This window comes from Centruroides vittatus, unplaced genomic scaffold (assembly GCF_030686945.1).
Source record: "Centruroides vittatus isolate TY-2023 unplaced genomic scaffold, ASM3068694v2 scaffold_996, whole genome shotgun sequence".
NCBI lineage: Eukaryota > Metazoa > Arthropoda > Arachnida > Scorpiones > Buthidae > Centruroides > Centruroides vittatus.
Genome location: NW_027122724.1, coordinates 463538 through 480449, shown reverse-complemented (window position 1 = coordinate 480449; position 16912 = coordinate 463538). Strand labels below are relative to the sequence as shown.

Below are 16912 nucleotides of genomic sequence, written 5' to 3'. Positions count from 1 at the left end.
TGTCAAATATTTACTATTTCAAGCACAAGTATATGATGATAAACTTTAACGTGTCACTTTACGATAACAATGGACTCCTCTCCTGGCTAAGTAATTAGAGATATAGTGTAAATAATGGCAATAACTTCTCCCCAGTTCTAGCTAGAAAGCTGCGGTTTGCTTTGTTTAAAAGAAGACAGATGTGTCTCTAATAGATGCAAAAAGTTCAGCGATTCTTTGTAAATTAAATGTTTTCCTTTTGTTTGTAAACTTCAAATTTTAGTATTATTTTAAATTTGTATTAAAGTAAACATTAAACAATTGTAAACTGTGACATGTTTCTAATCAAACATAAAACACAGATTAAATATAGAGCGATTTTGAAGCAAAATATCGCGATTTAAAAAAATTATCCAAAAAATGCAAAAAATGCGCCACATTACGAATTTCACTCAAAAATGTTCTGTAGATCGCCAACCCAAAAAAGATTAACGAGTAAACGACCTTTAAGCGTGTTGTTACAAATTTCACATATGACTTTTATTTGATCCGAGCAAAATTCTTATAACAAAGTCTTTCTCTGAGCGGATGTTGCCTTTGCAAGCACATTTCAAAATATACTGTTTGTTTTAGGTTCGACAGTTTATTTACATGTGCTGTTACTTAAGCTTTCTCCTATTTTGACATATTACAAAGTTGCATTTTTGACTTAACGTAATAAAAATATTTTTATTGAACATTCGCCATCAGTGCATGCTGAATGTCGAAATTTGCCAGTGTAAGTGAAAAATAATGATATTTAGCAAATACAGTAGAGCATCGATTATCCGATTATCGATTAACCGACTTATCGGTTAACCGACCACGTTCTAGTCGACAAATTCAAATGTCTGCTAGTGATGTGGCGCTACAATATTTAGTTGTCTTGGCTACCTTAATATTATTTTTGTTAAATTTTTGCATGTTTTAGCTGGCAGCACTGGCTCGACCATGAAAGGGAGGCTAGTATTTAAACCAAGCCTAATACACTGTACTAATAATGTATTTTTTCATACTTTTCGGTTATCCGACTTTTCAGTTATCCGACCAACCCCAGTCCCCAATTAAGTCGGATAATCGATGCTCTACTGTATTTCGTACATACACGGAACAACTGTGTGAATGCTGACATTCACCGGAGAATCTCGACATTTGCCAGATATCGGTCTTTCACAGTAACACACACATAACAAGGAAAATCAGTGGAACCGTGTAAAATTTGTAACTGACAGTTTTTCTGCAAATCTGAGTTTTCAGACTCCATAAATCCAAAACTATAAAAAAACGGCAAAAAAAATTCGTAGCTATATTTGTGTGTATGTATGTAAGTGTGTGTGTGTTTTTTATATTATTAAAATTTAAATTTTTAAGTTAATTTGCATGCATTTCATATAACATTATATACTTACTAATGAAGTAGTCACAGAAAGAGCCCAACTGACTGAAATAATTCCAACGATAAGCCCCGAAGCAAAAATTGCTGAACTCAATTTCATTTCAAAGTCCATTTCCACAAATAATGTCTCATACAACATGAAGCAGCATAAATAAAGGTATGTCGTGTAATTAAGACATACTATCACCTTCATTTGTTCGTTGAAATTATCAAAGTAATGCCAAATTTCTAAATGCTTTTGAATAACCCTCTCCAATTCTTCTCTTAAGCATCGTCGCTTTATATGCAAGGCTTGTATTTCTTCAGACATTTTGACGAATCTTTCTTGCAAAATATGTAATGTTAACATGGCCAGGAGAAACATACCTAAAAGATGACCAAAAGTGTAGATGTAATGTAGGGCGTATAGAACAGCCACAAGAAATGCTTCGGTATTTGATCCGTTTTGTTTCTTTATTTCCCAGTACAAAATTACGCCTGAGACAACAGTTGATACTATGTCTGCAATGAATGAAATTAAAATTATTATATATAAATATTTTTCCATTTTATCAAATCTTTTCTGTTCTCCTTCGTACGAACTCAACACACAATGAGCAAATATTTTTTTCCTCTTGAAGATGCTGTATTGGATCGATAGATAACTCGACATTAATGCACATATTATTGAGTCTAAGAAAGCGTTTTCCTTGTACATATTGTTCACTCGTAAACCGTAAAGGTTACCATCAATTAACCTGATCAAGAACAGAATATTCACCAACCAGAGAAAGAATTCTACAAAATGCGTGTACATTCGATATAACGGCGAAGATGTAAAGTGCCTGTTATGTTCAGTAGTATTCAATATACATGAACATGGTTTTATCATATACAGCCCAAATGCCGTCATACAGCTCATCGACGGCTCTAACAAATAAGCTATACAAACCATGTTGCAGATTGAGAATGATTTATAAAGTATTAAAGATAGTTTGAAACGTTGTTTTTTAGAAATTATGCAGTTTATATTATCTACTATTTTCAACGTGAATTCTCTAATTGTAAATGTAGTAAAGCGGCTTCATCGTGGAGCTTGAACTTATATTGACTTTAAATGTTACTGCAATGTGTCGTTAGTGCAGCACAGATGATCTTATATAATGAATATAAAGCGGAAATTCTACAGCTACACAGAATAATTACACAAAAAATATTTTAAATTTTAGTCATTTTGCTTAAGTTATATAAATATTAAATTCAGAAATTTAATGAAATTAATTAGTAATTACGCTAATGCACGAAAGTTAATGCAGAAACAATTAATTTTATGGCATATTTTAATGCTATATCGATTGCATCAACATATTTTTGTAAAGATTAATCAATTTTAATATCATTTTCATTATTTTTCACATTAAAATTTTGCTGTCGTGCTGTCATTTTGTGTCGTATTTTCCAGCTTAAAAATATTAAAATTTTAATAATGTAAATTTACTAAATTATACTCTTCCGTATACTAGAAAATGAGCCACGCTTTAGCAAAAAACAACAGCAAACATTAATTAAGATTATTTCGTATTTCTAGCTCTTCTATTATATAATAATATTATAGTATCAGATTTATATTAAGAAAGGATATCTTACGTGAAAATTTATCACACCGAGTTTCCAATCTAACACATTTTCAAAATTCTTTATACTGTGTACACTAGAAGAATAAATAAATTTTTAACCCTCTTCCTCTTCTCCGTGGAAAAGGAAAATTTCCAAAAAATTTTATTTCAATATGCATTTTCATGACGTACCCTAAATGTGTACCAAATTACAACTTTGGACTCCTAACGTTTGAGCTCTGTGATTATTATTATATTACGTTGCATTCTGTGAGTTATACTCAATTGATTCCGGTGGCTATGTACTGTTCTTTATGTATCAGAGTCAAGGCATAGCAATAAAACGAGACAAAACTTAAATAAATTTGTTCGTGTGTGTTTCTGTATTCAGGAATTTCCTAACAATATGACATATATTCAATATAGTGGCCATCTGTAGTGTGATGTATGTGTTTCCATTCAATTGAAATGTTCCCAGACTTTTGGATAGTGTGTGTGGGGTACGACATCCGAGGAGAGAACGACTGGTGCAATAAGCACCCATATTCGTCCTCCACAGATGCCTTATTTCCTGGGTGAGTTCTGTGTATTTGCTGATTTTTTCAGTGCATATGTTTGCATATTGTATGTTTGGAACGGATACGTCTATAATGTATGCGATTTTATTGTGTTTCTCGAAAAGTGTGATGTCTGGTCAATTTTAGTAAATTGTTTTATCTGTGATTACGGCTCTGTCGTAGTACATTTTGTGCGTGTTGTTTTTCAATACAGGTACTCCTCACTTTGCGACCGAGTTCCGTTCCAACGATTACATCGTTAAGCGAATTGGTCGATAAGCGAGGAGCTTGCGCCAGGAATATAGGATCGTTGTAAAATTATACAAATTATGCAACAAACTTCAAATTTATTCATAAAAAGACTATTATAGTATGCTATTAGCCTATTATAGTACTATAAGACCAGTGGCGTAGCGAACATAACTGGCACCTGGGGCACGACGCTTTATTGGCGCCCCTCCCCCCTCCCCCCTCCAGAAACACATATAGTTTGTCTTGGAGACCACTTGGGCGCCCCCTGTGAGTGGCGCCCAGTACATGATAGACCCCCTTGTACCCCCTCACTACGCCACTGTATAAGACAATTATAGTACGCGCAAGCCTATTATAGTACACTTACAAGGGAACTGTCGGAGTGTCATCTAATAGATTTTAATAAAATTTAGTGAATAATTACGTTAAAAGTATACAAACTCTATGACAAATTTTTAGAATTCACTAATAGTGTTAGTCAGAGTTATTAGCAATCAAATGTCGTACTATTTTATAGTGGTTTAACACAAATATGCAAATTTTTAGAAGTGAAAGGGTCGCGGAGGAAGACGGCGATATTACATTTAGAATAAATGCTGGAATTTTCGGAAATGGGAGAAGAATTAATAAAATTTAGTTTAATTACGTTAAAAGTATACAAACTCTATATCAAATTTGTAATGTTTACTAAAAGTGTTAACACGAATATGCAAATTTTTAGTAATGAAACGGTCGCGGAGGAAGACGGCGCTATTACCTTTACGAATGAATTCTAGTTTTCGAAAATGGAAAAATTAAATGTAAATATTCAAAACATTATAGCAGAATTTAAACGTTTATGTGATAATGTTTGGCCTACAGAAAATATTTGTAGGCCTAATATTTCAGACGTTGATAAACAGGTAGCCAAACTGCTTTTTAATGCATTTAGCGATATTTTAAGTAGTTATGTAAGTAGAGATGACGAAGAGTTTTGTCAGATGGAAAATAATAATTTGATTATAGATAGGCCTATTTCAGATAATAAAATAACACGTCTGCTTCTGGAGAAAGAAATTGATAACGCAGACACTGACTGCGAATCGGGATATTCAGATGATGAAAAATTCGATAAGAATATAATCTCAACAAAACGAAAAGAAGAAATTCTTAACTTGCATAAGAAACACCCAAAATGGAAATTACACACATTACAGCGGAAAGGAGCTAAAGAATTAAAACGTTTTAGTGATTTATATAAATGGGAAAAACAATTTAAATCTCGAAAGCATAGAATTGAAACGTTAAAAATCATTAAAGAACATACTAAACAAATGTTTGACGAAGCTCGAGGCAGCTATAAAATTGTTAAAGGAAATCAATTAAAAATATGGGCATTACAGAAATTTCTTCAACTGAATAGTTCAATTAAATTTACAGCTAGTGATTCTTGGGTTGCAAAATTTAAAAAAGAATATAGATTAGTATCTCGAAAGATTACAAAACTTGTAAATAAAACAGAAATAGCGAACGAAAAGGATATTTTAGTAAAAGCTGCGCAATTTCAAACAACAGTAAAAAATTTATTGCCATCTTATTCGCGTAACTTCATATTCAATACGGATCAGTGTGGTTTTTCATACGAAATGATTTCACCAAGAACACTTTCATATAAAGGAGAAAAAAACACTATTGGATTTGCACATTCTCCAAGTAATAAAGTTACGCATTCCTACACTGTTCAATATTTAGTTAATGCTAACGGACAAGTTGTAGGTAATGTATTTATTTGCTTACAAGAGGCTCGTGGAACCTTTGGACCTAGAGTTCAAGCATCGCTGTTCGATGCCCCAAACGTAACTGTTACAGCTAGCTCATCTGGCAAATTATCTACAGCAATTATTACAAACTATGTAAAAGACGTATTATCTCCAATATATAACAGAAAACTCTTTATTAATAATTGACTCGTGGAGTGGACAAACAAATATTAATATTTATAATACAGTATTTCAAACATCTACAAATCAAAATTCATGCGAAATATTAATTATTCCACCAAAGTGTACGTCTATATGCCAACCTTTAGATGTCGGATTTCATAAACAATTAAAACTTTTAGCTAAAGAAATTTTAAATGCTATACAATTATTCTGTAATGATTCTTCGATGAAATTGTTTTAAACAACTAGAAATGGCATTATAAAATTACATTCGATTCTTCATCATCAATTATCTGCGCCAATATTTAATAATTTGATTAAACATGCATGGTTCGCTTCTGGACTCATAAATGAAAAGTGTCAATTCTTAAATGTAAAACAAGTTTGTTTTTCTTTTTTAAACACTGACAGTTTAAATTGTGTCGAGAGTAATTGCGAAAATCTTCGATTTGTTAAATGTGCACGATGCCAACAGATTCTTTGTTTATTTTGCTTTGTTGAAAAATATCATGTAAATAGTTGCCCATCTAATAATTTGTGAATATAATAACTTTTAAATATATCTATTAAAATGTATTTATTTATTACGTTTCGATTGTTTTCTTTATATTTATTCTATCAATACTTTTATATTAAATTTCATTGTTAAACTAGTATATATATCTAATCTTTTATAATATTTATTTGCGTTTCCTTATTGAGTTTCCTATTTGAGTCATTCCTTCTTCCACTCTGTAAATGTAATACAGTGATACCTCTGTTTTCGTAGTGTTTAATACTAAAAAAAATTAAGAAATTAATATAAAATGAGTATAAAAAACTAATACAATGGTCTCCGAAACAGAATCGCCATCTAACTGTTTTTGATTGATCGAAATTAATAATAACTGTTCGGCCTCTTCAATTCTTTGCGGTCTGTGTTTCATTAGCACATTTACGCCTTTTGCTACATTAGCCTCCTTTTTGCTTCCTTTTTCGCCACAACGAAACTTATCGTGGATGCCGACTTCCCGTACAGTACATGCGACCGATTTCAGCAATCTTAATGCCGGTCACGTATTTTTTAATGATTTCCTTCAACTCGATCGTGTTCCTGGCCTTCTTCGAAGGGCTACTGGCTCTGGAAACTTTCTTTGGTCCTACGATGGAACTAAAAAGAATGGAAGCAATGGAATTGTTTGGCTAGACGCGCGGAGTAATGCTCATACAGCAAAAGACACCGCCACGATGACTTGTGAGCAGAAAAATGCGTGGGTCGCTCTTTGTTTTCGCAAAATTAGCAACGAGATCATGTGGCACTCCGACGAAATCCGAGGCAAATTTTTTGCAAAAAATGACGAAAACCAAAGTCAACAAAAATCGAGATATTACTGTATCTTCCTCCGCGACCCTTTCACTACTAAAAATTTTCATAATTGTGTTAAACTACTATAAAATAGTACGTCATTTGATTGCTATTAATCTCGATTAACACTTTTAGTAAACATTACAAATTTGATATAGAGTTTGTATACTTTTAACGTAATTAAACTAAATTTTATTAATTCTTCTCCCATTTCCGAAAATTCCAGCATTTATTCTAAATGTAATATCGCCGTCTTCCTCCGCGACCCTTTCACTTCTAAAAATTTGCATATTTGTGTTAAACCACTATAAAATAGTACGACATTTGATTGCTAATAACTCTGACTAACACTATTAGTGAATTACTAAAATTTGTTATAAAGTTTGTATACTTTTAACGTAATTATTAACTAAATTTTATTAAAATCTATTAGATGACACTCCGACAGTTCCCTTGTTAGTGCGCATGTCACCATTTGCTACTGATCGACACTCAAGCTGAGAAAGGGGATTCCTCGAATTGCAGGTCGAAACTCGATTGGTCATAAGTGCGAGTGGTCATTAAGCAGATAGGTCGTAAAGTGAGGAGTACCTGTACTCTCTGTGGGATGTATTTGTAGTATGGTTCATGGATGTCTAATAATTTGTTTTTCTTTGCAAGCTCTTGGTGTATTATATTTGCTACTTGATTGTGTCTGTGTGAATAATCTGTCTGTGCCAAGAGCTTGTAACCAGAAGTGATGTGTTGTATAGTTTCTGGCATGATGTAATATTTTCTGCATGTGCCATTTGTGAATGTTGTATATTTGAGTACGTTTTCTGTAATTTTTAGTATATATGACCTAATCCTGTATGGCAATCATGAATTCTTCTATCTTCCCAAAGTGGCATCTTCGAACAACTTAATGGGATGTAGGGGATGTTCGAAGAGGGTTAAACATCCAGATGGATGCCTGAGTTTAGAGATAAGGGGTATGGGAAAGGAAATTCGACTTCCCTTTTTGACAGAAAAATGACTAACGTTTCCCTTTTCGACAAGTGAGAGGCCGTTGTTACTGACATCAATTAATTTATCACAATATTTAAAGAAAAGTATAATTCCAAATAACATGGCGACTCCATATTTTTTCGTTCCTTTTTAATTTCTGACAACGGAAATTCCGTTTTAATCTCACGTAGAAATCAGATTTGCAAGTAATAAAATTTTAATTTCCAGGGCAGATCTCACACTCCTCCCTTTTCTTCAAAATCACACTGGAATTAAAGAAGACATGATTTTTCCATCTATGGACGATAAGATGAAGGATAGGCGTCATTGAAATAGGACGGGTAGTTGACAAGTGACGAGTAGTTGACAATGTTCACAATACGTGTGTTTATCTCTCTCTCTTTTGATAATAAAAATGGTTAGTTTAATAGGTATAATTAATATACTAATTAAAATATACATTCATATAAAGTAAGGTGATAATGAAATCTTAAAATTATAGATGATTACAATTCATATATAAATATATTAAAATAGTCAAACAATGAGGTCATAATAAAATGTTAAACGTAATACACTAAAAATTAAATATAATCGCCTTTAGGGGGGCAAAACACAAGACAATTTGTTTTCAGTTATCTCCAACTTCTGTAAATGAAGGATTGCAGTGTTGATGACTCACTTAGATAAGGCTTGTTCACATCTGTTGTCAATAAGTTTGCTTATTCACCTGGCGATCTTCTATTGGTTTTTAATAACGCGTGACTTGACTAACTTTGAACCGCAACGACCCATGACAAAAATAAACTGGCGGCTAATTACAGAACGATTCCGCAGCCGCAGTTCTGATTTTTACCACGAGATGCCGCTAATGTCGTGACGTTCACGTAGGCCGTGTTTCTTTATGCAGCGCTGGTGAAGCACTTTACAGCGAACGCACTGAAACTGGTTTCTAATTGGCCAACACTGCTCGTGACGTCATTTCGCTACACTCTCGCTGCATAAAGAAACGCGGCTGTAGTACTGTACGGTGTGCTTGGAGTTTTTTGTCGATATTTTAGCTTTAAAATTATACTTTATCATCGATAATTGGTTTTGAAGTAACTCTGCTACGTTGCTAAGAAATCGTTATGGAGAATATTGCATTGAATATATCAGAAAATACTGGTTATTGCGTTAAGCACTTTTCAAACGAAAATCTTACTAACAAGCATGTAAGGTTAGAACATAGCAAATCCCGGTGGAGGAAAAGTCTATATTCTGACGTGAGACATCATGTTCCGAAGGATTTTCTACTTTCCTTCGATTACGAGAACATTTGGAGAGAAGTACTGTACCCGTACATGGATTTGCCTGCGAAATTGTGAAGCTGGAATTCAAAAATATGAAGGGTAAGTAAATTCTGTTCTGAAATTTTAAAAATGCTGTATTTAATTAATATATCTTAAAATAATTGTTTTCACGAATATTAACAGCTGATTAAGTAGTAAATAAAAATATTATGTACTGTATTTGACAGATTTCTACGAATGGAAAGCCACAGAGGAGTGAGAACCAACTAAAGTTAACTGTGTCGCCCTGTCTAAAAAATCATGGAATTTATAAATTGTACTCGTGCATCTCTGGCACGTGGGATTATGACTACACTCAATTCAGAAATGTACAGTACCTAGAACAAGAAAACATTCGATAACAGGTTGTGTATATAAAAATGTTGCAAATGTATAATTTTCAATGAATCTTTTTTTCTTAGCTAACATTCAAATAAATCATTGCAGATCTGTTAAAGGAGACTGCAAAAAATTCTCTAATAATTTACTGACTATGATAATTTGTTGATAGATTTAAACTACCAATTCAAAAGACTTTACTCAAATTACACAAGATACACTTAACTCTTGGTATTCGCCAGGATTAGGTTTTTTATAAATCTTGTGAAAACCAAATAAGGATGCCTGTGGAAAAAATTGAGTTTTGGCTTTGTGGAACATTTCAAAGATAAACGTTAATTGTGAAATAAAATATTGCAAATTTTCTAATATAAAACATTTAAATTATTTCTAAATAGCAATGAATAATTTTATTAAATAATACAAAAGAAAACAAACATTTCGAGTAAGAGACTGAAAATTCAGCAGGAAAATCTTGAGATTAAAAGAATTTAAGAAGGAAAGTTTACTTATTCTGTACAATAACTTTTATAATATACTGTATAATTTTAAATATTTTGATAAAAATAATAAACAATAGTCATCTTTTAAAGCTACGATATAAACATTGAATATTAGACAAAAGACAAATTTGCCGTTCAATAAACGAACAGCAGCAAATTTTGTAATAAATTAATTCTGACTGTGGTGTATTTACACAGATTGCGTTCTGTCACGCGATTCAGTGACGTCACGAAGTAGCGACATCTAGTGGTAAAGAACAGAACTACGGTTACGGAATCGTTCTGTAATTAGCCGCCAGTAAAAATAAGGTCAGAGTTTTTCGGCAGTCGTTAAGATGGAAGGTGTTTTTGTCCTAAACGAAATAGTTCGTATAGAAGTCTTAGAAGAACGTTATCATTGTCTTTAATATCATTATCGCTATCCTTATCGTTTTAATATAACGTTATCATTGGCTTGATCTAAATTAGATCTAAACACTTTCTATGGAATAAGAGAGAGATGTTGAATAGGAGTAGATATATACACAAAGTATATTAACTAATTCAGTAAGATCGCACCTTTCCATACTTCAAAAGGTGTTTTTATTAAGGAGGAATGGGAACACCCCATTCCTCCTTAATAGAGATAACTCTATTAAGGAAAATGTATATAGATATAGAGATATCTCTATATCTCTATACATTTTCAACATTAAATATATCGTGAGAATTATATAATATATATATAAGAGATATACATAAACGGAAAATAACTCAATCTATTTAGTTAACAGCAAACTATGGTTAATTGCTTAGTCCTCTTATTTCTATTTAATGAGATCATTTGCTTGAGTATCTATGTATCGGGCTTCCGGATGTTTAGTATACTTGTACTTCAAATATTTTAATGTATTCCAAATAATTTTAAAATATTTCAAGTACTTATGTAAGATTTTCAAATAGTGTACTTGAAAATTCAAATTTCTGATACTTAGTATTTTAAATAATATGCACCAGAAATACTCTAACTTAAATCAGGTAGGCTACTTGTTATATGGGAAAAAGTATTTCTAATACAAGTGTTTGGTACTTGTATGCTTCCATCTCTGTATTATCAACACCAATCTTCACCATTGTTTGTCACTAAAAGTTTGTCACCACTCAAATGTTTGTCACTAAAAGTACAATTAATATATAAGAATAAGGGAAATGATTAACAATGTGAAAACTATATGAGCATTAAGCTTTTTTCCAATGAAATTTCGGGAAAAAATAATTGAAAAAAGGTTAAGGAAAAGTTTTCAGTATCTCAGAAAATTAATTTTGTTTCATGCAAGGTAAATCGGGTGCTGAGGCGATATTTATGGTAAGATGGGTAATAGACATATATTGAGAAAGAAGGAGAGAATTACACAATTATGATCTTTATTGATGTAGAAAAGCTCTATGATAATATACCATGAGATGTACTCTGCTGGAGTCTAAGTAATAAGGGGCTCTCATAAAAATATGTCATAATTTTCCAGGATACATACAACACTGTCAATACCTCTATCCTTTAAAATGATGTACTGTACCATTGTGCTTCATGTTGGTGGATGATGTGGTATTGATGGAGAATATAAGGAGTAGGGCTAATTAAAACTGGTAAATTGAGCAACTGCTTTAGAGGCTTAAGGAATCAAAGTCAGTAAAGAAAATCAAAATATAGGCTATGACTTTATCCAAAAGAAAGCTACGTTTGATATACTCGCGGAACTAGAACAGTGATGCTACATAATAATAAATTTAAATAGATAGGATTATTCTTATAGTGATAAGAATCTTCACAACGAAGTGAAATAGAATTCAAGCTGACTGAAAGAGCTGGCAAAAAGCTAGCAAAGTGTTATGTGACAAAACATGCCATTCAAAGAGAAACTTTTATAGAACTATCATAAGGCCACTATGCTTCATGGTATTCGGTTTACGGCAGTATTTCAGAAAATGACCTTAATCCAGAACAGGATACAGAAGCAGTTACATTTATTCGTACAAATTCAACAAAGAAAATTGTGAATCTAATGATTGTTGTCAACAGAGCTAAAGGCGAACCCCAAGAGAAAAAATAATAGATAAAAATGATCAGAAAAATTAGAAACAATATGTATACTTCGTACTAATTGAAAGATGGTTTCAGCTTTCCCGACTTATCAATTGTTTGAGTAAACGACTGAGGGTACATACGTGGTTCAGGTATCAAATTAAAGATCATTTCCTGTAATATGATGCTGCTGAAGAGAGATTTGAGAAACGTGCAATGGTTCAGGCATGGCGAGGGAGCAAAATTACAGTTTTAAGTCTCTGGGACCAACATGTCAGGTTCCCACCTCTTGTTAACTTTAGCTTGAGCAATTTTTTATACGTGTTTTGCAGTTACATTATTGTAATTACTGAGGTCAATACATGTATATACGTACTGTACGTTTTAGATACTAAGGTCATGTTTTTATCACGTTCTCCCAACTCAACCTCACTACCCGTAGGCCGGATGGCCGAGCAGTCAAGCTGACAGCCTACCGCTATGGAAGACCCGGGATCGAATCAGACGGGGGGAAATCCCCAGGAATTTTTCGGGGGATAGTCCGTTCGGATATGTCAGGCTCCGTCCCTCACCACCCGGCCGCCCCATTGTGGGCCTGGACGAGCCCATAATGGGCTTGGTAAAAATGGCTCTTTTAGTGCCCACAGAGAAGAAAGAGTTAAAAAAATGACCTCACTAATCCTCCCTCCGCAAAAGCCCGAGCAATGCAGCTAGTTAAATATTATTTCTAACTAAATTATATAATTTTAATAAAAATTTAAAAAGTAAGTAAATTATTAAAAAAATTCACGTAAACAAAAAAATAAATATGACGACCATTTAAAAAAAATTACTTAGAAACATCGAGATCGTCACACATCGGATATGACGTCAAACGTTTACGCAAGTGTAACCTGACGTCAACTTCCGTGTATATCGTCTGATGGAAAATCTGGTTTTTAAATTCGACTTTAGAATTGTAATCTCCGATATAAGCGTAAATACTTAAAAAATTTGGATAGTTATGGTAATTTAGTGGCAATTTATACAGAAAAAAAGGTAAGTTACGGCTTAAACTGCTTAATTAATTCGAAAAGGTCGTCTGTTTTACTAAAAGTTAACTAAGCCTAAATATAAATAAGCCTAATTTGCAGTAAACTAGGGACTTCAAATCATCAAATTTTCAAATATTTACAAGGTTTTAACGCATGAAAGTGTATTTATAAGTGTGTAAAGTTGAAAATTGAGAAATCTGTGTGTATTTTTAACCTAAGGATGTCGACATTTGTTCATAAGTAACCTTAACCCGAATTTAGGGAAGAATTTTAACGATTAAACTGGTATAAGGCAGTCAAATACGTTCTGCTTACGGAGATAATGCGATAAATAAGGTGAGTGCGAATGATTCGTGTACGTTCGGTTGAAGGAAATTGCCATATGAATAAATGCTTTCTTGGTTATGGTAAGAAATCGTTTAAATTACCACCAAATCAATAGTAAATTGTGATAGGAATGTTTAAAATTCTATGGTAGTAGCCTCTCGTGGATGATTTGTTCGGGTAAAATTATCGTCCCAAACTTTACCAAAAAAGTTTGAGGAATCGTATCTAATTGTGATTCTTGGGGAAATATTTGCTTCTAAACTAGTATTATTGGCTGCATTCAGCAGATTCAATAGTTCCAGAATGACTATTTTTCTGCTGAACACAGTGTTGTAAGCACTACTGTAGTGGGCTACAGCTCTACAGCTAGTGTAAATGAAAGATGTCTCATTTAGTAGTGTCTTTCATTAATGCTACCTGTTGCTAGCTGCTTCCTGTTTAGATGCGTATGTCACTCGTTGTTCATTGGGTGTAACTATGTAACAACTTTGCTCAGTTACGACTGTTGACTCTGCTGAATACAGTCGTCGTATGCTGCTAATATAGGGTGTGGGCGCCTATTGCTGACCGCTTCTAGTAGTCGATCGTGTAAGCCAAAATTCATTGGAGTGGGTTTGTACCGGCAGGAAGCATCGTAAGATGACCGCTTTCTCCATGATGTGCGATAATAATGGGTTGCCTAGCTGGCGGTGATGGGAAAAATTGTGTTACGTCTCTTCTGGTAGTTGACCGCATAGCCAGGCGTTATCCAGGTCTTTCATATATTCTACAAAATGCCTATTATCTTATTATTGAGCTTGCTTATCATTTTGCCATTTTGCAACAACCAGGTTTTCCTTCATCTGACATTTGCAAGATGAAGGAAAACCTGGTTGTTGACTGCCATTAATGATCGTGTGACTTGTTGGTTGACTACTGGGTGATTAAGTTGTGTTTTTATTTTCATATTGTAAACAAAGATTTAATAAAAAAAATTAATTTTTCCCTGTGACAAGTATAGAATAAATCTTTATCATCGTATATGAACTTTACTTTTCATATTACTACATACTGTAATAAAAAAGATCAAATGGTTGACTACTTGCACCATTACCTCACTACTATATGTATGTATATTTTGATACAGGGTGTACAGTACTTAAATGATGTGCTGATTCCAAAAATGTTATCTATAGTGCACTAAACAGGACAGTGATACACCCACAAACAGATATGGAGGCAAACTCTTAAAGTTTCTCAGATATCCTATGAATGCTCAATTTGAGTCCCTCTTATTACTCTGCACCCATCAACTCTAGTTCATCTCACACATGATCACAAACCACTGATTTGTCTTTGCACAAACATCCAGTAAGCACAAATTACTTGTACCATTGTCAAATAGTCTTCACATCTAATTGGTTTTTGTTGAACTTTTTACAAAAGCAGTGTTGGAAGTTAAAACTGATTTTATGGAATGAAATTTCAATACACAGAATGCTTTTTCTTTGCCTATCACCATGTCTATAATTGCCAGCCATCTAGGACTAGAGGTGGATGATGGAAACAGTGCTATGCCACATGATAGAAATAAAAGTTTGAGAGATGCTTATTTTACATGATCTCATGTCTGTTTTGCATCTTTTATGGTTTGTTTTCAAAATCATCTAATCAAAACATTCATTTAGGTACACCGTGTGTGTGTGTATCTATATCATCATCATGTATTCCATTAGCTTGTGACTGGACATAGCTGATTACAGAGCCAATATGCAGCTGCAGTTGCCGTGGGTTCACAAGAGGAATGCCCATCCATAATAGATGATTAGAGGCAATTTTGTATACTACTAATATACTACTATATTCCAAAAACTGAAGGGAATTGGTACAATGGCATTTTTTGTTTTATAAACTTTTAGCCATCTGTAGTAATGTAAAACAGTTGATTTTTACTTTTAAATTTTACCCCATTTTTGAGGGTATGTATAATTTTTATCATCCAGCACAACTCACAAAGGTATAAATGCAGCTGACTTGTGACTGGACATAGCTGCATATCTCTTGAAGGATCACATGTAGACCATTGGTTCCTTTTGACTTTTTTACTCCTGGTCCTGGTCTGATTGGTCCTGATCTATAGCTGGAATAAGATCCCAATTGCTTCATTCAAAGCTGCATTTATACCTTTGTGGGCTGTGCTGGATGATGAAAAATAAGTGTAGCAACTTTGCCATGCTGCCTCATTGTATATGAAATGAATAACAGAATAAAAAGTTACATTGTTGTGCTTTTACTGTTTACAACCTATTGCAGCTTAGCACATTTTTGTTTTTATGATAAACTCTTTTTGCAAATATTTTTAATGTTTAATTAGGAAAAATGCTGCACAAAGATGCCTTTGTATTGCCAGAATTCTTGCACTTAAACTCTTTGCGCATAAAGTATGCTTAGAGGGATGCTGTTAATGACGCACTGTCAAACATGGGGAACCTTACCTTTCTACTTTTTACTATCTTGCTTTTCTGTCTTTGCTCCCCTACTCTTTTTCTCCCTTTCTCAAAAATATTATTTTCATTTATTTATATTTCTGTAACTTATATTCTGTAACTTCAGAAAGTTAAAATATGATGATTAACATATTTTTACTTGCATTAGATTTCGGGATTTCTTGTTTGGTGAAGGATTGGACTGAGGTTTGTTGTTCCTTTGAATTTTTATTTGTGTAAGAAGTGCTTATTATCTTTATTGGTAGACGACCATCTCAACATCTTAACCAACTAAATACAACATTTTACCAACATGAAACTTAAGATCTAATTGACACTGAGTTACTTGACAGGTTAAAAGTATATTGTTTCAGCTATTTTATCTCATCAGATAATATTGAGTAATTTAATTTTAAAGGTCAAGTTTATATTATCTAATCTCATTATTGGATTAAAAACTGAATTAATAACAGATTTCTCAAAAAATACAAACTATTTTTATATTTTGTATCAGGGTTAATTGACAAGGCCAAAATAGCATAAATAAACGTAATTTACATAAATCACTCCAAAAATACCTTAAAAATTGCATAAATCACTTTAATTTCTAATATTTTCGGCCATATTTAACCAACTAAATACAACCTGAAACATTAAAGATTGACAACGAAATAAATTAACTTCTCTAGGAGTTAGACAAAGTTCATTTATAGTCATATATATGGTTAGACAATGTAAGGACACAGGCTTCGGACCACAGCAAAAAAATTAAAGATTAA

General features: G+C 33.0%; 1 protein-coding gene across 2 annotated transcripts in view; it reads left to right on the top strand.

The window, feature by feature from the left end:
• The first annotated feature begins 13182 nt into the window (after positions 1-13182).
• LOC136990663 (E3 ubiquitin-protein ligase RNF185-like) overlaps positions 13183-16912 on the top strand; it is a 32838-nt gene continuing 29108 nt past the window's right edge. For both annotated transcript variants that reach the window (XR_010883093.1, XM_067289051.1), the window contains exon 1: positions 13183-13345. The gene's annotated coding sequence lies outside the window, so the exon portion shown is untranslated. The remainder of the gene's footprint in view (positions 13346-16912) is intronic.